The following is a 24,524-nucleotide window of genomic DNA, read 5'->3' on the forward strand; positions in this document are numbered from 1 at the left end:
CGGAGAGATTGGAACTCTTACACACTGCTGGTGGGAATGTAAAATGGTACAACCACTTTGGAAATCTATCTGGCGTTATCTTAAACAGTTAGAAATAGATCTACCATACAACCCAGAAATCCCACTCCTCGAAATATACCCTAGAGAAATAAGAGCCTTCACACAAACAGGTGTATGCACACCCGTGTTTATTGCAGCTCTGTTTACAATAGCATAAAGCTGGAAGCAATCAAGGTGTCCATCAACGGATGAACGGATAAATAAATTGTGGTATATTCACACAATGGAATACTCCGCATCGCTAAAGAACAGTGACGAATCTGTGAAACATTTCATAACATGGAGGAACCTGGAAGGCATTATGCTGAGTGAAATTAGTCAGATGCAAAAGGACAAATATTGTATAAGACCACTAGTATAAGATCTCGAGAAGTAGTATAAACTGAAAAGAACGCACACTTTTGTGGTTAAGAGGGCGGGAGGGAGGGTGGGTGGGAGAGGGTTTTTTACTCATTAGTTAGTAGATAAGAACTGCTTTAGGTGAAGGGAAGGACAATACTCAATACATGGAAGGTCAGCTCAACTGGACTGGACCAAAAGCAAAGAAGTTTCTGGGATAAACTGAGTGCTTCAAAGGTCAGCGGAACAAGGGCGGGGGTTTGGGGACCATGGTTTAGGGGGACTTCTAAGTCAATTGGCAAAATAATACTATTATGAAAACATTCTGCATCCTACTTTGAAATGTGGCGTCTGGGGTCTTAAATGCTAACAAGCGGCCATCTAAGATGCGTCAGTTGGTCTCAACCCACCTGGATCAAAGGAGAATGAAGAACACCAAGGTCACACGATAACTAAGAGCCCAAGAGACAGAAAGGGCCACATGAACCAGAGACCTACATCATCCTGAAACCAGAAGAACTAGATGGTGCCCAGCCACAACCAATGACTGCCCTGACAGGGAGCACAACAGAGAACCCCTGAGGGAGCAGGAGATCAGTGGGATGCAGACCCCAAATTCTCACAAAAAGGCCATACTTAATGGTCTGACTGAGACTAGAGGGATCCCGGAGGTCATGGTCCCCAAACCTTCTGTTGGCCCAGGACAGGAACCATTCCCGAAGACAACTCATCAGACATGAAAGGGACTGGATAGTGGGTAGGAGAGAGATGCTGATGAAGAGTGAGCTATTTGTATCAGGTGGACACTTGAGGCATCTCCTATCTGGAGGGGGGATGGGAGGATAGAGAGAATTGGAAGCTGGCAAAATTGTCACAAAAGGAGAGACTGGAAGGGCTGACTTATTAGGAGGAGAGCAAGTGGGAGTACGGAGTAAGGTGTATATAAACTTGTGTGTGACAGTTTGGCTGGATTTGTAAACGTTCACTTGAAGCTCAATAAAAGTTAATTAAAAAAAAAAAACTTATGCATAAACAGAGTTCCACAACAGAAGGAGAAAATGGAAAACACAGAGAAGATTGTTGAAGATTTACTGTCAGTAGACTTCACAAATATCATGAAAGACAAAATCTGACCATCCAAAAATGTCAACAAACATAAGATAGAGTGTAATACAAAGTCACCAAGACACATCATAATCACACTTTCCAAAACCAAAAACCAAGAAAGTATGCTGACAGTGACTTAAGAAAAATGAAAATCACTTATGAAGGGGAAACAATAAGACTGAGCTCTGATTATTTGGCACAAATCATACAAGGAAGAAGACAGTGGAAGACATACATAAAATCTTGAGAGAAACTGCCAACCAAGAGTAATAGCCTCCAAAACTCTCTCTCAAATACAATGGTGAAATTAGGACATTTCCAGGTAAACAGAAATTAAAGGAATTCACAAAAAACAAACTGAACTTACAGTATTAAAGGGAGTCCTGTCGTTAGAGAATCAACAGGATCAGACAACAACTGGAGTCTAGAACATAGGACAGCATCAGTCAGATACGAGCCTAGATAAAGAACTCTCAATAGTAAAACTGAAAGACTTGAAACAAGGCTAGAGAGACAACAATCTGTAAATGATGAAGACTTAAAAATGCTAAAAGGAATAAATGGTATAGGTATAAAATTTTCAAATGTAGAGGATGTTAAGGCAATAAAAAGACTGTTTCAAACTTAAGTAGATATGGGTGAATTTCAAGGTAACCACAAATAAAATTAACAAACCCACTTATAAGAGTTAAAAAAAAAAAAAGCATAAAGACTCAAACACAAATTCTACAATAATGCAAGAAAAGAAAAAATCCACAAAAAAAAGGACCCAGGAAAGTAACAGGAACAAAGAAAATGACAGCACCACAAAAAAAAAGCACAACAATGTGACAGCAATAAACTCATACCCATCAGTAATCACACTGAATATAAATGGTTTAAATGGCCCTGTAAAGAGAAAAAGAGCAGTGAGTTCACCAATATGATGTGTAAAAGAGACATATCTTAAATCCAAAGACATAAACTTATTAAAAATTAATGGATGGAAAAAAATATATCAAGCAAACTAACCATAAAAGGGCAGGAGTGGCAAGACTAATATCAGGTAAAATAGAATTTAAGGCAAAATCAACAATAAATGTCAGGAAAGGACATTATATAATGATTACAAGGACAATCCACCAAGAAGACATAACCTTAATAAATATCTATGCACCCAATGACAGGGCCCCAAAATACATCAAACAAACTCTAACAGCATTGAAAAGAGAAATAGTTCCACAATAATAGTAAGAGACTTCAACACACCATTCTTGGTAAAGGACAGAGCATCTAGAAAGAAACTCAACAGAGATACAGAAGTTCTAAAGACCAAAATCAATTAGCTGAGCCTCACAGACGAATATAGAACACTCCACCCAACAAAGTGGACATTCTTTTCCAACACAAATGAAACATTCTCCAGAATAGCCCACATTTTAGGCCAAAAAACAATCCTCCGTAAAATCCAAATCACTGAAATAATACAAACCATTCTCTCTGATCACAACACTATTAAAGTAGAAATCAATGACTAGAAAAGCAAGGAAAAAAAGGTAAATACATGAAATCTGAATAGCCCCTTGCTTAAAAAAACTGGGTAATAGAAATCAAAAAGGAAATAAATAAAATTTCTAGAATCAAATGAGAATGAAAACACATCATACCAAAACCTTTGGAATGCAGCAATGGCAGTATTCAAAGGTCAGTTTAGAGCATTAAGTACACACATCAAAAAAGAAGGGCCGGGGCAGGGCCAAGATGGCAGAGTAGTTCAGATGCTCCCTCTGGTCCCTCTTACTACAAAGACCTGAAAAAAGTGAATCAATTATGTATGACACTCTGGGAGCCCTGAACATCAAGAGCAAAGTTGAAGAGTTGGACTGAACAGCAGTAGCAGGGAGAGACGGTTCAGAAGCAGCAAGGAGCTGCCAGTCCTGACCCCGTGGGAACCAGTCAGTGTCCCACAGGCCACATCCACTGGTGAGAGTGAGGTGAGGACAGCAGTGGTGTTCAGGATGTGTTTTCTACATCAGGAGAAACAGAGTGGCAGAGAGTCCACTCATGCCTCTGGAGTCAGAAAAAGTGGTGCTCAATTGACAAAAGATTAGTACATGCAACTAATCTACCACACAGATCAAAAAACACCCCTTTGGAAAAAAGCTCTCACATTCTGTTCTGTACAAGGTCCTAAGCCAACTTTATTGATAGCTGCTTTCCAGGGGCTGGAAGCAGGACTTGTTGCATACCCGGAACCATTCTCCTAGTCTTGGAGAAGGAACAAATTAACAAATGAAAAAAATAATCCACCAGCTCCCCTAAGCTTGGAACTCAGGGCAGAAATGGCTGCTTTGCCTAGGCACAGGCATAACGGGTCCACAGACTTTGAATGCCTTTCACCCCTGCATAGACCTGTGTGGGTCCATTTCAACAGTGTAGGCCCTCTTTAGCACAGTACAGCAGCGTATGTACCTGAAGTCTAACTTCAACTGTTTCAGCTATATGTTAGAGAGGCAGGTTTGTGACATTTGATATTGCTCTGCGTATTAAGCTGGGTCCTCACCTACCCACATCAGGGGCCTGAGGACTGATGGCTCCACCCATACCACCTAACCACCCATGACAGGGGTCCAAGAGTAAGTGCTACCTCCTAGTCCTTACAGCTAACAACATTGGGTGCCCATAACCCAGATGCAAAACCTACCCACCTATGTGCTTTAGGGAACAGGAACATGCTTCCCACACAGACAGGGGTGGTTGTCTGCTCCTTTCCTTGCTAAGCATGCGATCCCCTACTACAGCCAGATACCTGTGTCTATACCAATCACCTCTGCTCATCTAAGACTGTGGGTGAAAGCCAGCACCACATACTTGGTGACCAACTACCTGGACACCTGAGCTGAATCCATACAAGAAAAGTAAATGGACTCTTGGTATTATATCCCGAGTAATAGCTTCAACCTCCTGGTAATTGGATGATAGGGCTTTAAAAGCAACAATAATCAAACTAGCTCATGGAGTAGCCTATTTGGGAATATCAAAACAAAACAAGAAGCAAACATGAAAAAAATAAATACAATACTTAATAAATAAATACTTATTGATGGCTCAGAGACAACAGTCAATATCAAATCACATAAAGAGGAAGACCATGATGGCTTCAGTTAGCTCCCAAAACAAAAAATCAAGAAAACTTCCAGAAGAAGGGAAATACCTAGAATTACCAGAGATAGAATATAAAGGATTAATATACAGAACTCTTCAAGAGATCAAGAAGGTGATCAGCCAAAACGTAGAAGAAGCCAAGGAGCATGCAGACAAAACATTAGAGGAACTTAAGAAGATTAGAGAAGAGCATAATGACACATTTAAGAGGCTGCAAGAATTCATAGATAGCAAACAGAAATCCAGAAGATTAACAATAAAACTTAGGAATTAAACAATCAACAGAAAGTCATAGGAGCATAATTGAGGCAATGGAAGCCAGAATTAGTGAGACTGAAGATAAAGTGCATGACATCAACATATTTGAGGAGATATCAGGTAAAAGAATTAAAAAAATGAAGAAACCATAAGAATTATGCGGGACTCAATAAAGAGGAATAACCTACAAGTGATTGGAGTACCAGAACAGTGGAGCATGACGGAAAATACAGAGAGAATTGTTGCAGTTTTTTCTTTTTTTGGCAGAAAACTTCCTGATACCATGAAAAATGAGAAGATATAAGATGTTTATGGAACCCGACACAAGGTAGATCCCAAAAGAGAGTCACCCAGACATAATCATACTTGACAAAACCAAAGATAAACAGAATTTTAAGGGTAGCTAGGGATAAACAAAAAGTCACCTATAAATGAGAGTCAATAAGACTAAGCTCGGACTACTCCCAGAAACCATGTAGAAAAGGAGGCAATGGGATGACATATATAAAGCCTTGAAGGAAAAAAACGGCAGCCACAAATTTTATATCCAGCAAAACTGTATCTCAACTATGTTGGTGAAATAAGACATTTCCAGATAAACAGAAAATTAGGGAATTTGCAAAAAACAAACCAAAATTACAAGAAATACTAAAGGGAGTTCTCTGGTTAGAAAATCAATAACATCAAATAACAAACCAAGACTAGAACACAGAACAGACCAACCAAATATCCATCCAGATAGGGAAATCACAAAAATAAATAAAAGCTAAAATGCTCAAAACAGTGAAACAGACATCATTATGTAAAAGGTGACAACAATAGAAGAAAAAAGAGGGACTAAAAAGTAGTCATAGAACTTTCATATGGAGAGGAAGTCAAGGCCGTATAAAGAAATAAAAGAGTGGCTTAAACTTAGAAAAATAGGGGTAAAAATAAGGTAATCACAAAGGAAGCTAAAATCCTACACATCAAAATAAAAAATAAAAACAAGAAAAATATAGACTCGGTGAATACAAAAGCAACAATGATGAAAAAGAGGAAAAGAAAACATACTCAGCACAGAAAATTATGTGGAACAAAGAAACTGTCAACAACACAAAGAGACATCAAAATGGCAGCACTAAACTCATGTTGTTGTTGTTGTTAGGTGTCATCGAGTCGGTTCCAACTCATAGCAACCCTATGCACAACAGAATGAAACACTGCCTAGTCCTGCACCATTCTTACAATAATTGTTATGCTTGAGCTTATTGTTGCAGCCACTGTGTCAATCCGCCTCATTGATGATATTCCTCTTTTCTGCTGACCCTGTACCTTGCCAAGCATGATGTCCTCCAGGGACTGATCTCTCCTGACAACATGTCCAAAGTACGTAAGAAGCAGTCTCGCCATCCTTGCTTCTAAGGAGCATTCTGGTTGTGCTTCTAAGAAAGATTTGTTCTTTCTTTTGGCAGTCCATGAAATATTCAATTTTCTTTGCCAACATCACAATTCAAAGGCATCAATTCTCCTTTGGCTTTCCTTATTCATTGTCCAGTTTTCACATACGTATGATGCGATTGAAAATACCATGGTTTGGGTCAGGCACACCTTAGTCTTCAAGGTGACATCTTTGCTCTTCAACACTTTAAAGAGGTTCTTTGCAGCAGATTTACCCAATGCGATGCATCTTTTGATTTCTTGACTGCTGCTTCCATGGCTGTTGGTTGTGGATCCAAGTAAAACGAAATCCTTGACTACTTCAATCTTTTCTCCATTTATCATGATGTTGCTCATTTGGTCCAGTTGTGAGGATTTTTGTTTTCTTTACGTTGAGGTGCAATCCATACTGAAGGCTGTGGTCTTTGATGTTCCTTAATAAATGCTTCAAGTATTTTGCACTTTCAGCAAGCAAGGTTGTGTCATCTGCATAGCACAGGTTATTAATCCTGATGCCCCATTCTTCATATACTCCAGGTTCTCATATTTGCTCAGCATACGATTGAATAGGTATGGTCAACAAACACAACCCCGATGCACGCCTTTCCTGTCTTTAAGCCAATCAGCATCCCCTTGTTCTGTCCGAACAACTGCCTCTTGATCTATGTAAAGATTTCTCATGAGCACAATTAACTGTTCTGGAATTCCCATTCTTTGCAATGTTATCCGTAATTTGTTATGATCCACACAGTCGAATTCCTTTGCATAGTCAATAAAATACAGGTAAACATCCTTCTGGTATTCTCTGCTTTCATCCAGGATCCATTTGACATCAGCAATGATATCCCTGGTTCCATATCTTCTTAAACTGGCCTGAATTTCTGGCAGTTCTGTGTTGATATGCTGCTGCAGCCATTTTTGAATGACCTTCAGCAAAATTTTGCTTGTGTGTGATATTAATGATATTGTTCTATAATATCCACATTTGGTTGGATAACCTATCTTGGGAATAGGCATAAATATGCATGTCTTCCAGTCAGCTGGCCAGGAAGCTGTCTTCCATATTTCTTGGCATGAGTGACCATCTCCAGCACTGCATCTATTTGTTGAAACATCTCAACTGATATTCCATCAATTCCTGGAGCCTTGTTTTTCACCAATGCCTTCAGAGCAGCTTGGATTTCTTCCTTCAGTACCATCGGTTTCTGATCATATACTACCTCTTGAAATGGTTGAACATTGACAAATTCTTTATGGTTTAATGACTGTGTGTATTCCTTCCATCTTCTTTTGATGCTTCCTGTGTTGTTTAATATTTTTCGAATAGAATTCTTCACTATTGCAACTCGAGGCTTGAATTTTTTCTTCAATTCTTTCAGCTTGAGAAATGCCAAGCATGTTCTTCTCTTTTGGTTTTCCATCTCCAGCTCTTTACACATGTCATTATAATACTAAACTTATACCTACTAAACTTTTACCTACATTATAATACTAAACTCATACCTACCAATAACTATGCTTACTGCAAATGGACTAAATTGCACTGATGAAGAGACAGTGGCAGAATGGATTAAAAAACATAATCCATCTGTATGCTGCCTACAAGAGACACAAGTTAGACTTAAAGACACAAACTAAATCTTAATGGAAAAAATACATTGAACAACAATCAAAAAAAGAGAGGGGTTGGCAATACTAATTTCTGACAAAATAGATTTTATAATCCACCACAAAGGATAAGGAAGGACACTATTTAATCATTAAAGGGTGATACAACAGGAAGATATAACCATAATAAATATTTATACCCCCACCTACAGGGCTTCAAAATGCATAAAACAAACCTAACAATATTGAAAATAGAGATATATAGCTCCACAATAATAGTAGGAAACTTGAACACACCACTTTTGGTGAAGGCCAGGAACATCCAGAAAGAAGCTTAATAAAGGCAAGGAAGATCTAAAGGTCACAATCAACCTGCTTGACCTCAAAGACATACACAGAACACTCCACCCAACAGCAGCCAAGTATACTTTATTTTCCAGTGCACATGGAAATTTCTCCAGAATAGACCACATATTAGGCCATAAAGCAAGACTTAACAGAATCCAAAATATTGAAATATTACAAATCATCTTTTCTGACCATATGGCCAGAGAACTCAATAACAGTAAAAGAAAGGAAAAAAAAATCAAACACATGGTAACTGAACAACACCTAGCTAAGAACTACTGGGTTATTAAGGCTGGAATAAAGAAATACATAAAATCAAATGAGAATGAAAACACTTCCTACCAGAACTTCTGGGTCACAGGAAAAGCAGCACTCAGAGGTCAGTTTATATCAATAAAAGCACACATCCAAAAAGAAGAAAAGGCCACAATCAAAGAATCATCCCTACAACTAGAATAAATAAAGATCAGCAGCAGAAACCCACAGGCACCAGAAGAAAGTAAATAATGAAATTTAGAGCAGAATTAAATGAAACACTAAAATTTAGAGCAAAATTAAATGAAATAGAGAACAGAAAAAAAAAAAATGAAAGTGTTAACAAATCCAAAAGTAGCTTCTTTGGAAAGACTAACAAATGGATAAACCATTGGCTAAAGTGACAAAAGAATAATGGAAGAGGAAGCAAATAATCCAAATACAGACTCAAAAGATATTAAAAGAATTGTAACCAAATACTATGAAGAATTGTACTCTAACAAATTTGAAAACAAAAAGGAAATGGACATATTTCTAGAAACTCACTACTCACCTAAACTAACACAGAGGTAGAACAACTAGATAAACCTATAACAAAAGAAGAGGTTGAAAAGGTAATTAAAAAACAAAAAAACTCCCAATAAAAAAAAAGCCCTGGCCTTGATGGCTTCACTGGAGAATTCTACCAAACTGTCAGAGAAGCATTAACACCAGCACTACTAAAGGTATTTCAGAGCATAGAAAAGGGTGGAATGTTCCCTGGCTCATTCTCTGAAGCCAGCATAACCCTGATTCCAAAATCAGGCAAAGACACCACAAAAAAATAATAAAAAAAAAAATTACAGACCAATATCCCTCACAAACTTAGATGCAAAAATCCTCAAAAAAAATTCTAGCCAATAGAATTCAACAGCATATCAAAAAGCAATTCACCGTGATCAACTGGGATTCATACCAGGTGTGTAGGGATGGTTCAACAATAGAAAAACAGTCAATGTAATCCATCACATAAATAAAACAAAAGGCGAAACCAGCATGATCTTCTCAACTGATGCAGAAAAGGCATTTGACAAAGTTCAACACCCGTTCATGATAAAAACTCACAGCAAAATAGGAATATAAGGGAAATTCCTGAACATAATAAGGGGCATTTATACAAAGCCAACAGCTAACATCATCCTAACTGGAGAGAGACTAAAAGCATTCCCCTTGAGAATGGGAACCAGACAAGGATGCCCTTTACCACAACTCTTATTCAACATTGTGCTGGAGGTTCTAGACAGAGCTGTTAGGCTAGATAAAGTAATAAAGGGCATCCAAATTGGTAATGAAGAAGTAAAAGTATCTCTATTTGCAGATGATATCATCTTATACAAAGAAAACCCTAAAGAATCCTCAAGAAAACTACTGAAACTAATAGAAAAGTGCAGCAGAGTATTAGGATACAGGATAAACATACAAAAATCAGTTGGATTCCTCTACAACACCAAAGAGAACATAGAAGATGAAATCAACAAATCAATACCATTTACAATAGCCCCCAAGAAGATAAAATACTTAGGAAAAAATCTAACCAAAGACATAAAAAACCTATACAAAGAAATCTACAGGACACTATTCGAAGAAACTAAATGAGCCCTACATAAGTAGAAATACATACCTTGCTCATGGATGTGAAGACTCAACATTGTAAAAATGTCTCTTCTACCCAAAGTCATCTATAGATACAATGCAATCTAGATCCAAAATCCAATGGCATTTTTTTAATGAGATGGAGGAAAAAAAAAATCACCAGCTTCAAACGGAAATGGAAGAGGCCCTGTGTAAGTAAAGCATTACCGAAAAAGGAGAGCCTTACGCTACCTGATTTTAGGACCTATGATACCACCACAGTAGTCAGAACAGCCGGTACTGGTACAACCACAGATACATAGACCAGTGGAACAGAATTGAGAATCCAGATATAAATTCATCCACCTAGGAGCAGCCGATATTTGACAAAGGCTCAAATTAATTAGGGAAAAGACAGTCTGTAACAGATGGTGCTTGCATAACTGGATATGCATCCACAAAAGAATGAAACAAGACCCATACCTCACACCATGTACAAAAACTAACTCAAAATGGATAAAATCTAAAATGGTAAAGCTCATGGGGAAAAAAAGGGACAGAACTAGGAGCCCTAATACATGGTATAAACAGTATACGAAATATTATTAACAATGTACAATCACCAGAAGAGAAACTAGATAACTGGGACCTCCTAAAAAATCAAAGACATATACTCATCAAAAGGATAAAAAGACAACCTACAGACTGGGGGAAAAATTGGCTACCACAAACCCTAACAACGTGTAACCTCTAAAATCTACAAGATATGGCAAAACCTCAACAACAAAAAGACAAATAACCCATTTAAAAAATGGGAAAAGGATATGAACAGACATTTCACCAAAGAAGATATTCAGGTGGCTAACAGATACGTGAGGAAATGCTAGGATCATTAGCAAATCAAAACCACAATGAATTATCATCTCACCCCAAAGCCTAGCTTTAATCCAAAAAAACACAAAATAATAAATATTGGTGAGGTTGTGGAGAGACTGGAACACTTATACACTGCTGGTGGGAATCTAAAATGGTACAATCACTTTGGAAATCGATTTGGCACTTCCTTTAAAAGCTAGGAATAGCATTGCCATATTGTTCCCTGTTAGGGCAGTCATATGATCCAGAAATTCCACTCTTTGGAATATATCCTAGAGAAATAGGAGCCCTCACAAGAATAGGCATATGCACACCCATGTTCACTGAGGCACTGTTTACAATAGCAAAAAGATGGAAACAACCTAGGTGCCCATCAACAGATGAATGGATAAACAAGTTATGGTATATTCACATAATGGAATAGTATGCACTGATAAAAAACAACGATAAATCCATAAAACATCTCAAAATGTGGATTAATCAGAAAGGCATTAAGCTGAGTGAAATTAGTCAAAAAAGGAAAAATATGAGAATCTATTATAGGAACTCAAGAAAAGGTTTAAACACAGAAGAAAACATTCTTTGATGATTACCACGGTGGAGAGGCAACGAGATGGGTATTCACTAGCTTGGTAGTAGACAAGAATTATTTTAGATGAAGGGAAGGACAACACACAGCACAGGGGAAGTCAGCACAACTGGACTAAACCAAAAGCTAAGAAACTTCCTGAATACGACTAAACACTTCGAGGGACAGAGTAGCACGGGTGGGGATCTAGGGACCCTGGTTTCTGGACACATCTAGGTCAACTGGCATAGCAAAATATATTAAGAAAATGTTCTGCATCCCATTCTGGTGAGTGGTGTCTGGGATCTTAAAAGCTAGAAAGTAGCCATCTAAGATGCATCAGTAGAGTCCCAACCCATCTGGAGCAAAGGAAAATGAAGGACACCAAAGACACAAGGAAAATATGAGCTCAGGAGACAGAAGGGGCCACATAAACCAGAGACTCCATCAGCCTGAGACTGGAAGAACTAGATGGTGCCTGGCTACCACAATGACTGCCTTAACAGGGAACAAAACAGAGAATCTCAGTTGAAGCAGGAGAAAAGTGGAATGCAGACCTCAAATTCTAGTAAAAAGACCAGACTTAATGGTCCAGCTGAGACTGGAGGGACCGCACAGTACATATCCCCCAGACTCTCCATTAGCCCAGAACTAAAACCATTCCTAAAGCCAACTGTTCAGACACTGATTAAACTGGACCATGAGACATAAAATGATACTGATGAGGAGCGTGATTCTGAGCTCAAGTAGAGACATGAGACTATGTGGTCAGCTCCTGTCTTGCCGCAAGATGAGAAGACACACAGGGACAGGAGCTAGCTGAATGGACATGGGAAAAACAGGGTGGAGAGAAAGAGTGTGCTGTCAAATTATAGGGAGAGCAGCTAGGGTTACATAATATGTTTTTGTATTAGAAACTGACTTGAATTTAAACACTCACTTAAAGCACACAAAAAAAGGGCCAAAGCCAAAACATTATCCCTATAACTCTAACAACTAGAGGACAGCAAAAGAGCCCACAGCCACCAGAAGAAATGAAATAATAAAGATAAAAGAAGAAGTAAATGAAATAGAAAATAAAAACAAAAGAAGAATTAACAAGACCAAAATTTTTTTCTTTGAAAAGATCAACAAAGCTTTTTACCAAACTGACAAAAGAAAACAGGAGAGGAATCAAATAACCCAAATAAAAATGCATTGGGGGAACATTGCAATAGACCCAACAAAAATAAAAAGGATCATAACAGAATACTATGAAAAATTACACAACAACAAATTTGAGAACCTAGAAGAAATGGGCAAATTTCTAGAAACAACCTGGTTAAACTAACACAAAGTGAGATAGAAAATCTGGGGACTTATGCCAAGAAAAGAGATTGAAGAAGTTATTTTTAAAAAACTCCCAGGAGGCAGACCCAAGATGGCGCAATAGACAGACGCTTCTGGCAAGCCCTCTTTACAACAAAGACCCCCAAAAAACAAGTGAAACAAGTAGATTTGTGAGAAGCTGGGAGCTCTGAATACCAAAGGCAAGCTTAGACAACAGACTGAGGGAAGGGGGAGGAAGAGACCGTTCAGAAGTGGAGAGGAGTTACTAGACCTGAATCGCAGGGAGGCCTCAGGCACTGTTCCTGGAGCGGCAGCAGCAGCAGCTGGCTGGTACTAGTGTTCGGCCGCAGTTTGCTCAGGGAAAAGCAGCCAGCCACACAGCCTACTCACACCTCTGGAACCTGAGGAGAACGGCATCTCAGCAAAAGCTAAGTACTTGCATATATTTTACTGCGCCCCGCCGCACCCCCAAGCTGGCTTCAGCGGCTAAATCCCTGGGCCTGAGATAGACCTTGGTGAGCACCTAGAACCATCATCCCGGCCTTGGGGAAAGAAAAAGTTTGCAACTGAGGGGAAAAGATAATTTGCTAGCTCCATTAACCAGGGGGGCTCAGGACAGAAGCATCTCCTGTCCAGGCATAAATGGTGCATGGACCTTGAGCACTTTTGCCTTCTTCATGGACCTGCGTGGGCCTGTTTTGAGAGAATAGGCCCTTGTTGTCAAACTCCAACCATTTCAGCTGTGTGGTGGACAGGTGGGTGTTTAATGTTTGACATCGCTTTGCCTATTAAACAAGGTCCTCACCTACCCACAACAGGGATCTAAGGACTGGTAGCTCCACTCAGGTCACCCAGCCACCCACGACAGGCATCCAAAGATAACTGGTACCTCCTAGTCCTTACAACCAAAAACTTTGTGTGCCCTTGTCCCTCTGCAGAACCCACCCACAAGCATGCTCTAGGGAACAGAGAAGTGTTTTCCCCAGAGACACTTGGGGGTCGGTTCTCAGCCCCCTGCCTTGTTCAGAGCATGACCCCCTGCTGCAAGCAGATACCAGTATATACACCAATCACTCCTTCCCCTCTAAGACTGTATGACAGAGACTGTACCACACAATCGATGATCAGCTACCTGGAAACCTGAGCTAGATTCATACAAGAAAACTGAATGGACTGCTAGACTGATATACTCGATAACAGCTCTAGCCACCTGGGGATAGGACACCAGAGCTGCAAGGGTGAAAATAATCAAGCTAGCTCACTCAAGCAACCCATATATACCAAAACAGAACAAAGCAACCAGCTACAACACAGTAAGCAAGCATAAACTAATACAATAACTTATAGATGGCTTGGAGACAACAGTCAATATCAAGTAACATAAAGAAACAGACCAACGGGCTCTCAAAACAAAGAATCCAGGGATCTTCTAGATGAAAGTGAGTTCCTGGAATTACCAGAGGCAGAATACAAAAGTTTAATATACAGAACCCTTCAAGACATCAGGAAGGAAATGAGGGAATGCACAGAGCAAGCCAAGGAACACACAGATAAAGCAGCTGAAGAAATTAGAAAGAATATTCAGGAATGTAATGAAAAGTTTAATAAGCTGGAAAAATCCATAGACAGACAATAATCAGAAATTCAGAAAATTAACAATAAAATTACAGAATTAGATAACTCAATAGAAAGTCAGAGGAGCAGAACTGAGCAAGTAGAAACTAGAATTTCTCAACTCGAAGATAAATCACTTGGCACTAATATATTTGAAGAAAAATTGGATAAAAGAATTTAAAAAAAGAAACCTTAAGAATCATGTGGGACTCTATCCATCAAGAGAAATAACCTATCATCGATTGGAGTACCAGAACAGGGAGGGATAACAGAAAATACAGAGAAAATTGTTGAGGATTTGTTTGCAGAAAACTTTCTTGATATTGTGAAAAATGAGAAGATATTTATCCAAGATGCTCATTGAACTCCACATAAGGTAGATGTTAAAGGAAAGTCACCAAGACATATTATAATCAAACTTGCCAAGACCAAAGATAAAGAGAGAATTATAAGAGCAGCAAGGGATAAACAAAAAGTCACCTACAAAGGAGAGCCAGCAAGAATAAGCTCGGACTACTCAGCAGAAACCATGCAGGCAAGAAGGCAATGGGATGACATATTTAGAAAATTGAAGGAAAAAAAATTGGCAATTAGGTTAGGTAAAGAAATAAAGGGCATCCAGATCAGCAAGAAGTAAAAGTATCTCTATTTGCAGATGACATGATCTTATACACAGAAAACCCTAAGGAATCCTCCAGAACACTACTGAAACTAATAGAAGAGTTCGGCAGAGTGTCAGGATACAAGATAAACATACAAAAATCATTTGGATTCCTCTATACCAATAAAAAGAACATCGAAGAGGAAATCACCAAATCAATGCCATTTACAGTAGCCCCCAAGAAGATAAAATACTTAGGAATAAATCTTACCAGAGATGTAAAAGACTTACACAAAGAAAACTACACTACGCTTCTGCAAGAAACCAAAAGAGACTTACATAGGTGGAAGAACATACATTGCTCGCGGATGGGAAGACTTAACATTACAAAAATGTTCTACCAAAAGCGATCTATACATTTAATGCAATTCCGATCCAAATTCCAACGACATTCTTTAATGAAATGAAGAAACAAATCACCAACTTCATATGGAAGGGAAAGAGGCCCTGGATAAATAAGGCATTACTGAAAAAGAAGGACAAAGTGGGAGGCCTTACTTTACCTGATTTTAGAACCTATTATACCACCACAGTATTCAGAACAGCCTGGTACTGGTACTACAACAGAAACATGGACCAATGGAACAAAATTGAGAATCCAGACGTAAATCCATCCAAATATGAGCAGTTGATATTTGACAAAGGCCCCAGATCAGTTAAACCGGAAAAAGACAGTCTTTTTAATAAAGGGTGCTGGCATAGCTGTGTATCCATCTGCAAAAAATGAAACAAGACCCACACCTCACTCCATGCACAAAAACTAACTCAAAATGGATCAAAGACCTAAATATAAAATCTAAAATGATAAAGATCATGGAATAAAAAATAGGGACAATGTTAGGAGCCCTAATACATGGCAAAACAGTATACAAAACATTATAAAGAGTGTAGAAGAAAAACTAGATAACTGGAAGCTCCTAAAAATCAAACACGTATGCTCATCCAAAGACTTCACCAAGAGAGTAAAAAGACTACGTACAGACTGGGAAAAAAGTTTTTAGCTATGACATTTCTGATCAGCGCCTGATGTCTAAAGCCTGCATGATACTGCAAAAACTCAACTACAAAAAGACAAATAACCTGATTAAAAAATGGGCAAAAGATATGAATAGGCACTTCACTAAAGAAGACATTCAGGTAGCTAACAGATATATGAGGAAATGTTCACGATCATTAGCCATTAGAGAAATGCAGATCAAAACTACAATGAGATTTTGTCTCACTCCAACAAGCCTGGCATTAATCCAAAAAACACAAAATAATAAATGTTGGAGAGGCTGCGGAGAGATTGGAACACTTCTACACTGCCAGTGGGAATGTCAAATGGTACAACCACATTGGAAATAGATTTGGTGCTTTCTTAAAAAGCAAAAAATAGAACTATCATATGATCTAGCAATCCCACTCCTTGAAATATATCCTAGAGAAATAAGAGCCTTTAGATGAACAGATATATATGCACACCCATGTTTATTGCAGCACTGTTTACAATAGCAAAAAGATGTAAGCAACCAAGGTGCCCATCAATGGATGAATGGATAAATACATTATGGTATATTCACACAATGGAATACTACACATCGATAAAGAACAGTGAGGAATCTGTGAAACATTTCATAACATGGAGGAACCTGGAAGGGATTATGCTGGGTGAAATTAGTCAGCTGCAAAAGGACAAATATTGTATAAGACAACTATTATAAGAACTTAAGAAATAGTTTAAACTGAGAAGAACACATTCTTTTGTGGTTATGAGAGGAGGGAGGGAGGGAGTGTGGGAGAGAGGCATTCACTAATTAGTAGATAAGAACTACTTTAGGTGAAGGGAAAGACAGCACACAATACAGGGGAGGTCAGCACAGTGGGACTAAACCAAAAGCAAAGAAGTTTCCTGAATAAACTGAATGCTTCAAAGGCCAATGTAGCAGGGGCAGGGTTCTGGAGACCATGGTTTCAGGGAACATCTAACTCAACTGGCATAATAAAATCTATTAAGAAAACATTCTGCATCCCACTTTGAAGAGTGGCATCTGGGGTCTTAAATGTGAGGAAGCAGCCATCTAAGATGCATCAATTGGTCTCAACCCACCTGGATCAAAGGAGAATGAAGAACACCAAGGACACAAGGCAATTACGAGCCCAAGAGACAGAAATGACCACATGAACCAGAGACTTCATCATCCTGAGGCCAGAAGAACTAGATGGTGCCTGGCTGCAACCGATGACAGCCCTGACAGGGACCACAACAGGGAACCCCTGAGGGAGCCGGAAAGCAGTGGGATGCAGACAACAGATCCTCATAAGACCAGACTTAATGGTCTGACTGAGACTAGAAGGACACCAGTGCTCATGGCCCCCAGACCTTCTGTTGGCCCAGGACAGGAATCACTCCAAAGCCAACTTTTCAGGCATGGATTGGACTGGACAATGGGTTGGAGAGGGATGCTGGTGAGGGGTGAGCTTCTTGGATCAGGTGGACACTTGAGACTATGTTGGCATCTCCTGCCTGGAGGGGAGATGAGAAGGTGGAGGGGGTTAGAAGCTGGCGAAATGGACATGAAAAGAGAGAGTGGAGGGAGAAAGTGGGCTGTCTCATTAGGGGGAGTATAATTGGGAGTGTATGGCAAGGTGTGTATGGGTTTTTGCGTGAGAAAGTGACTTGATTTGTAAACTTTCACTTAAAACACAATGAAAATTATATATAAAAAAAGAAAAACTCCCCAAAACAAGAAGAAAAAAACCCCAGCTAATATAGTATCACTGGAAGATTCTACGAGATTTTCAGAGGAGAGCTCTCACCAGTACTACTCAAACTATTTCACCTCACAGAAAAGGAAGGAATATTCTCAAATTCATTCAATGAAGCCAGCATAACCCTGATACCAAAGCCAGGCAAAGACACTGCAAGAAAAGTAAATTACAAATCAATATCCCTCATACACATAGATGGAAATATTCTTAACAAAATTCCAGCCAATAGAATTGGTATTATGTAAGTAAGTTGCATTCCTATACATCAATGACAAGAAGTATAAAGAAGAAATCAGGAAAACAATACCATTTATAATAGCCCCTATAAAAAAACAAAATATTTCAGAATAAATTTGACCAGGGTTGTAAAATACCTATGCGAAGAAAACTACAAAACACTACTGCGTGAAACCAAAAGAGACCATAAGTTTCAAAACATATTGTGCTCATGGATAGATAGATTCAACATTGTGAAAATGTCAATTCTACCCAAAGCTATCTACGATAAAATGCAAACCCGATACAAATACCAACAACATTCTTTAACGAGGTGGAAAAACTAATCATTAACATTGTGTGAAAAGGAAAGAGTCCCCAAATAACCAAAGCATTGTTGAAGGAAAGGAAAAAGGTAGCAGGCCTCACACTACCTGATTTTAGAACCTACTTATCAGGCACAGTAGTCAAATAGCATGGTAATTGTACAATGACAGGCATATTGATCAACGGAAGAGAATCAAGACACCAGGCATAAATCTGTCTACCTATGGCCACCTGAATTTTGATAAAGACCTAAAGCCCTTTAAATGGGAAAAGATATCTTTTTAACAAACGATGCTGGAAAAACGGGATTTGTGTCTGTACAAAAAGGAAACAGGACCCACACCTCACACTATACACAAAATCTAATTCAAAATGGATGAAAGACCTAAATATAAAACCTAAAACTATGAAGATCAAGGAAGAAAAAATAGGGATGTTTGGGCCCTAATATAATGGCATAAATAGGATGTAAACCTGGACTAACGGTACTCAAACACCAGAAGATAAACTAGGTAGCTTAAGTACAGTTGAGTAGATTCCGACTCAAAGCGATCCTATGCACAACAGAATGAAATCCTGCTCTGTCCTGCCCTGTCCTCACAATCATTGTTATGCTTGAGCCCACTGTTGCAGCCACTGTGTAATTCCATCTCATTGATGGTCTTCCTCTTTCTCACTATCTGCTTTACCAAGCAGGATGTCCTTCTTCAGGGATCAGTCCCTCCTGATAACATGTCCCAAATATGTGAGATGAAGTCTTGCCATCCTCACTTCTAAGGAGCATTCTGATTGTACTTCGTCCAAGACAGATCTGTTCTTCTGGCAGTCCATGGCATATTCAGTATTCTTAGCCAACATTGTAATTCAAAGGCATTGACTCTGCTTTGGTCATCCTTATTCATTGTCAAGCTTTCTCATGCATACGATGTGATTGAAAATATCATGGCTTGAGTCAGGGGCACGTTAGTCCTTAGAGTAACATCTTTGCTTTGTAACACTCTAAAGAGATCTTTTGCAGCAGATTTGCAATATTTGATTTCTTGACTGTTGCTGCCATGGGCATTGATTGTGGATCCAAGTAAAATGAAATCCTTGACAACTTCAATCTTTTCTCCATTTATCATGGTGTTGCTTATTGGCTCAGTTGTGAGGATTTTGTTTTCTTTATGTTCAGTCGTAATCCATACTGAAGCCTGTGTCCTTTGGTCTACATCGGTGTTTCAAGTACTCTTCACTTTCAGCAATGCTGTGTCATCTGCATATTGCAGGCTATTTTCAGTCTTCTAATCCTGATGCTGTATTCTTCATATAGTCCAGCCTCTTGGATTATTTGCTCAACGTGCAGGTTGAACAAATATGATAAGAGGATACAGCACTGACACACACATTTGCTGACTTTAAACCATGCAGTATCCCCTTACTCTCTTTGAATACTGCCTCTTGGTCTAAGTACAGATTCCTCATGAGCAAAATTAAATGTTCTGGAACCCCCACTCTTCGCAATGTTATCCATATGAATATACACATAGGAAGCATACCTGTCAGCCTACTTCTGAAAAGGGAAATAACTTATGAATAGCAGATAACTAGGAGCTTCTGTCATGGATTGAATTGTGTTCCCCAAAAACTATATGTCAACTTGATTAGGCCATGATTCCCGGTATTGTGTGGTTATCCTCCATTTTGTGATTGTAATTTTATGTTAAGAGGATTAGGGTGGGATTGTAACACCACCCTTACTCAGGTCACCTCCCTGAACTAAGGTAAAGGGAGTTTCCCTGGGGTGTGGCCTGTACCACCTTCTGTCTCTCAAGAGGTAAAAGGAAAGGGAAGGAAGCAGAGAACTGGGGACCTTATACCACCAAGAGAACACCACCAGGAGCAGAGTGCATCCTATGGACCCAGAATCCCTGCACCTGAGAAGCTCCTTGACCAGGGGAAGTTTGAGGACAAAGAATCTTCCTCCAGAGCTGACTGAGAAAGAAAACCTTCCCCTGGAGCAGACACCCTGAATTTGGGCTTGTAACCTACTAGACTGTGAGAAAATAAATTTCTCTTTGTGAAAGCCATCCACTTGTGGTATTTCTGTCATGGCAGTACTAGATAACTAAGACAGCTCCTAAGAATTAAACACTTGTGCTCACCAAAAGACTTCACCAGAAGAGTAAAAAGAGAACCTACAGACTGGGAAATTTTTTGAGCTGTGATATATCAAACAGGCCTAATCTCTAAAATCTACAAAATACTGCAATACCTCAACAAGAAAAAAAGGCAAATAATCCAATTAAAAAATGGGAAAACGGTATGAACAGACCACCGAAGATGACATCTAGGCAGCTAAAAGACACATGAGGAAGTACTCATTATCATTTGTCATTAGAGAAATGTAAATCAAAACTATCTTGAGATATCACCTCACTGTGACATTACTGGCACTAATCACAAAAACAGAGACAACGAGTGTTGGAGAGGTTGCAGGGAGACTGGAACACTTATGCACTGCTGATGGGAATGTAAAATGGTACAACCATTATGTAAAAAAATATAGCACTTCCTTAAAATCTAGAAATAGAAATACCATAAGATCCAGCAATACTATTCCTGGGAATATATACTAGGGAAATAAGAGCTGCCACATGAATAGACATGTGTACATTGCAGCAGTATTCACAATAGCAAAAAGATAGAAACAACCTAAGTGCCCATCAACAGATGAATGGACAAATTATGGTACATACACACAATGGAATACTATGCAACGAAAGCAAACAGTGATGAATATGTGAAACATCTCTCAATATGGGTGAATTTGGGAGGCATTTTGCTGAGTGAAACAAGTCAATCACAAAAGGACAAATACTGCCTGAAACCACTATTATAAAAACTCAAGCAAAGGTTTATACTCAGAAAGAAACAATCTTTCATGGTTCTGGGGGAGGGAAGACTTGAGGGGAAATCATTCACTAGATCATAGATAAGTGGTAACCTTGGTGAAGGGAAAGGCAGTAAACAATATTGGGAAAGCCAGCACAACTTGACCAAGGCAAAGTCATAGAAGCTTCATAGACACATCCAAATACCCTGGGACTGAGTTACTGGGGCCGAGGGCTGGGGACCATGGTTGCGGGTATCTTCCAGGTCAATTGACACAAGGGAAATATTAGTCCAAAGACTAATGAACCACAAGCACCAGAACCTCCACCAGCTTGAGCCCAGAAGAACTAGTTGGTGCTGGCGTACCACCACCAACCACTCTGACAGGGATCACAATAGAGAGCCCAGAACAGAACAGGAGAAAAATGTAGAACAAAATTGAAATTCAGACACACAAATACCAGACTATGGCCCCCAGACACCCTTTTAACTCAAAACTGAAGCCACTCCCAAATACACTCTGCCAAAGATTAGACAGATCTATAAAACAAAGTATAACACACATGAGGAATGTGCTTCTTAGTTCAATCATGTGTATAAGACCGAAAGGACAACACCTGCCCAAAAGCAATGCTGAGAAGGCAGGAAGGGACAGGAAAAAGGAAGGATGGAACGGGGAATTGGTGTGTGCAAGAGGAGAGTGTTGACACATCACAGGGATTACAACCAATGTCACAAAACAGTTTGTGTATAAATTGTTGAATGAAAAACTAATATGCTCTGTAGAGTTTCACCTAAAACATAAAAAAAAAAAGTATGCTGGATTTTATCAAGTTCTTGTTCTTCATTGGTGGAGATGATGATATGATTCTTTAAAACCCAAAAAATGCTTTTGCAATTGAGTAGAATCCTACACATAGCTATCCCATAGGACAGAATAGAACTACTTGACAGGGTTTCCAAGGCTGTAATCTTTATGGAGGCAGACTGCACATCTTTTTCCGCAGAGCAGCTGGTAGGCTTGAACTACCAATTTTTCAGTTAGCAACCAAGTGCTTAACCACTGCACTAGCAGGGGCGCTTAATGTGGTTCTTTACCTTTGTTCTGTTAATGTGGTGTATTGCACTGACTAATTGTCTAATCTTGACCTCAGCTTCCATTCCTGGAATAAATCCCACATGATCATGATGGGTGATTATTTTAATATGTCATTGAATTCTGTTTGCTAGTATTTTGTTGTCATTTTTTGGCATCTGTATTCATAGATTACAAGCAGTTATTCAAAGATAATAAGGGGATTCTGTTTGTTTTAAAATTTGTGTCAGGATTGTATCCTTTCACCATAGTTATCACATCTTTATGCTGAGTAAATACTTTGAGAAGCTGGACTATATAAAGAAAGAATGTGGCATCAGGATTGGAGGAAGACTCATTAACAACCTGTGATATGCAGATGGCACAACCTTGCTTGCTGAAAGTGAAGAAAACAAAAGTCCTGACAACTGGACAAATAAGCAACAACACTATAAATGGAGAAGATATTGAAGTTGTTTAAGGTTTTATTTTACTTTAGTCTACAATCAATGCCCTTGGAAATATCAGTCAAGAAATCAAACAGTGCTTTGCATTGGACAAATCTTCTGCAAAAGACCTCTTTAAAGTGCTATAGAGCAAAGAAAATATTTTGAGGACTAAGGGGCACCTGACCCAACCCATGATATTTTCAATTGCCTCGTATGCATGTGAAAACTGGATAATGAGTAAGACCGAAGAATTGGTGCTTTTGAATATAGTGTTTGCAAAGAATTTTGAGTGAACCATGAAGTGCCAGAAGAGAACATAATTGTCTTAGAAGAGTACAGCCAGAATTCTCCTTAAAAGTCAGGACATGTGAGAGGGCGGAGCCAAACTTGCTGTATAGACAGAAACACCGTACCATCACTCCACAGCAAAGACCTCCACAGTAACACAGAGACAAATGTAAATCCTGGAACCCTAAGTGTTAAATGAAGAGATAAAGAACTCAACCAAGCACCAAATGGAAAAAGAAACTGACAGAGGACAGAGAACAAGGAGAACTAGGGAGGGCTGTGGAGACCATGGTCTTGGGGAACATCTGGCCCAATTGGTATAACATAGTTTATAAAGAAAGTGTTCTATATTCTACTTTGGCTAAAAGCATCTGGGGTTTTAAAAGCTTGTGAGTGGTCATCTAAGATACTCCACAGGTGTCAGCCCATCTGGTGCAAGGGAAAATGAAGAAAACCAAAGAAAAAAAGGAAAGATCAATCCAAAGGACTAATGGGCCACAACTACCACCGGCTCCCCCAGACAGTCCAGCACAACTAGATGGTGCCTGGCTACCACCCCTGACTGCTCTGATAGGGATCACAATAGAGGATCCCAGACAGAGCTGGAGATAAATGTTAGAACAAAATTCTAACTCAAAAAAAAAAAAAAGCCAGGTTTACTGGTCTGACAGACACTGGAGAAACCCCAAGAGTATGGCCCCCAGGTACCCTTTTAGCTCAGTAATGTAGTCACTCCTGAGGTTCACCATTCAACCAAAGATTAGACAGGCCCATAAAACAGAACAAGACTAAATGGGCACACCACCAGCCCAGTGGCAAGAACAAGAAGGTGGGAGGGGACAGGAAAGCTGTGTAATGGGGAAGCTAACGGTCAAGAAGGAGAGAGTGTGGGTATGTTGTGGCGTTGGCAGCTAATGTCACAAAACATTATGTGTATTAATAGTGTAACGAGAAGCTAGTTTGCTCTGTAAACCTTCATCTAAAGTAAAAAAAAAAAAAAAAATTTAGGACGTGTTATCAGTAGGGACCGATCCCTGGAGAACTTATCAAATTTTGTGAAGTATTTGTTGCTGGGTGCTGTCAAGTCGTTTGGACTTATCCAACCCTACAGGACAGCATGGAACTGCCCTATAGGGTTTCCAATGTTTTAAATCTTTATGAGAACAGATCGCCAGGTCTTTTCTCCCACAGAGTAGGTGATGGATTCAAAGTGCAGAACTTTCAGTTAGCAGCTGCACATTAACCATTAACCATTGCATTGGACAAATCTTCTGCAAAAGACCTCTTTAAAGTGCTAAAAAGCAAAGACATCATTTTGAGGACTAAGGGGCACCTGACCGAAGCCAT

Source organism: Loxodonta africana, chromosome Y (genome assembly GCF_030014295.1).
Source record: "Loxodonta africana isolate mLoxAfr1 chromosome Y, mLoxAfr1.hap2, whole genome shotgun sequence".
Lineage (NCBI taxonomy): Eukaryota > Metazoa > Chordata > Mammalia > Proboscidea > Elephantidae > Loxodonta > Loxodonta africana.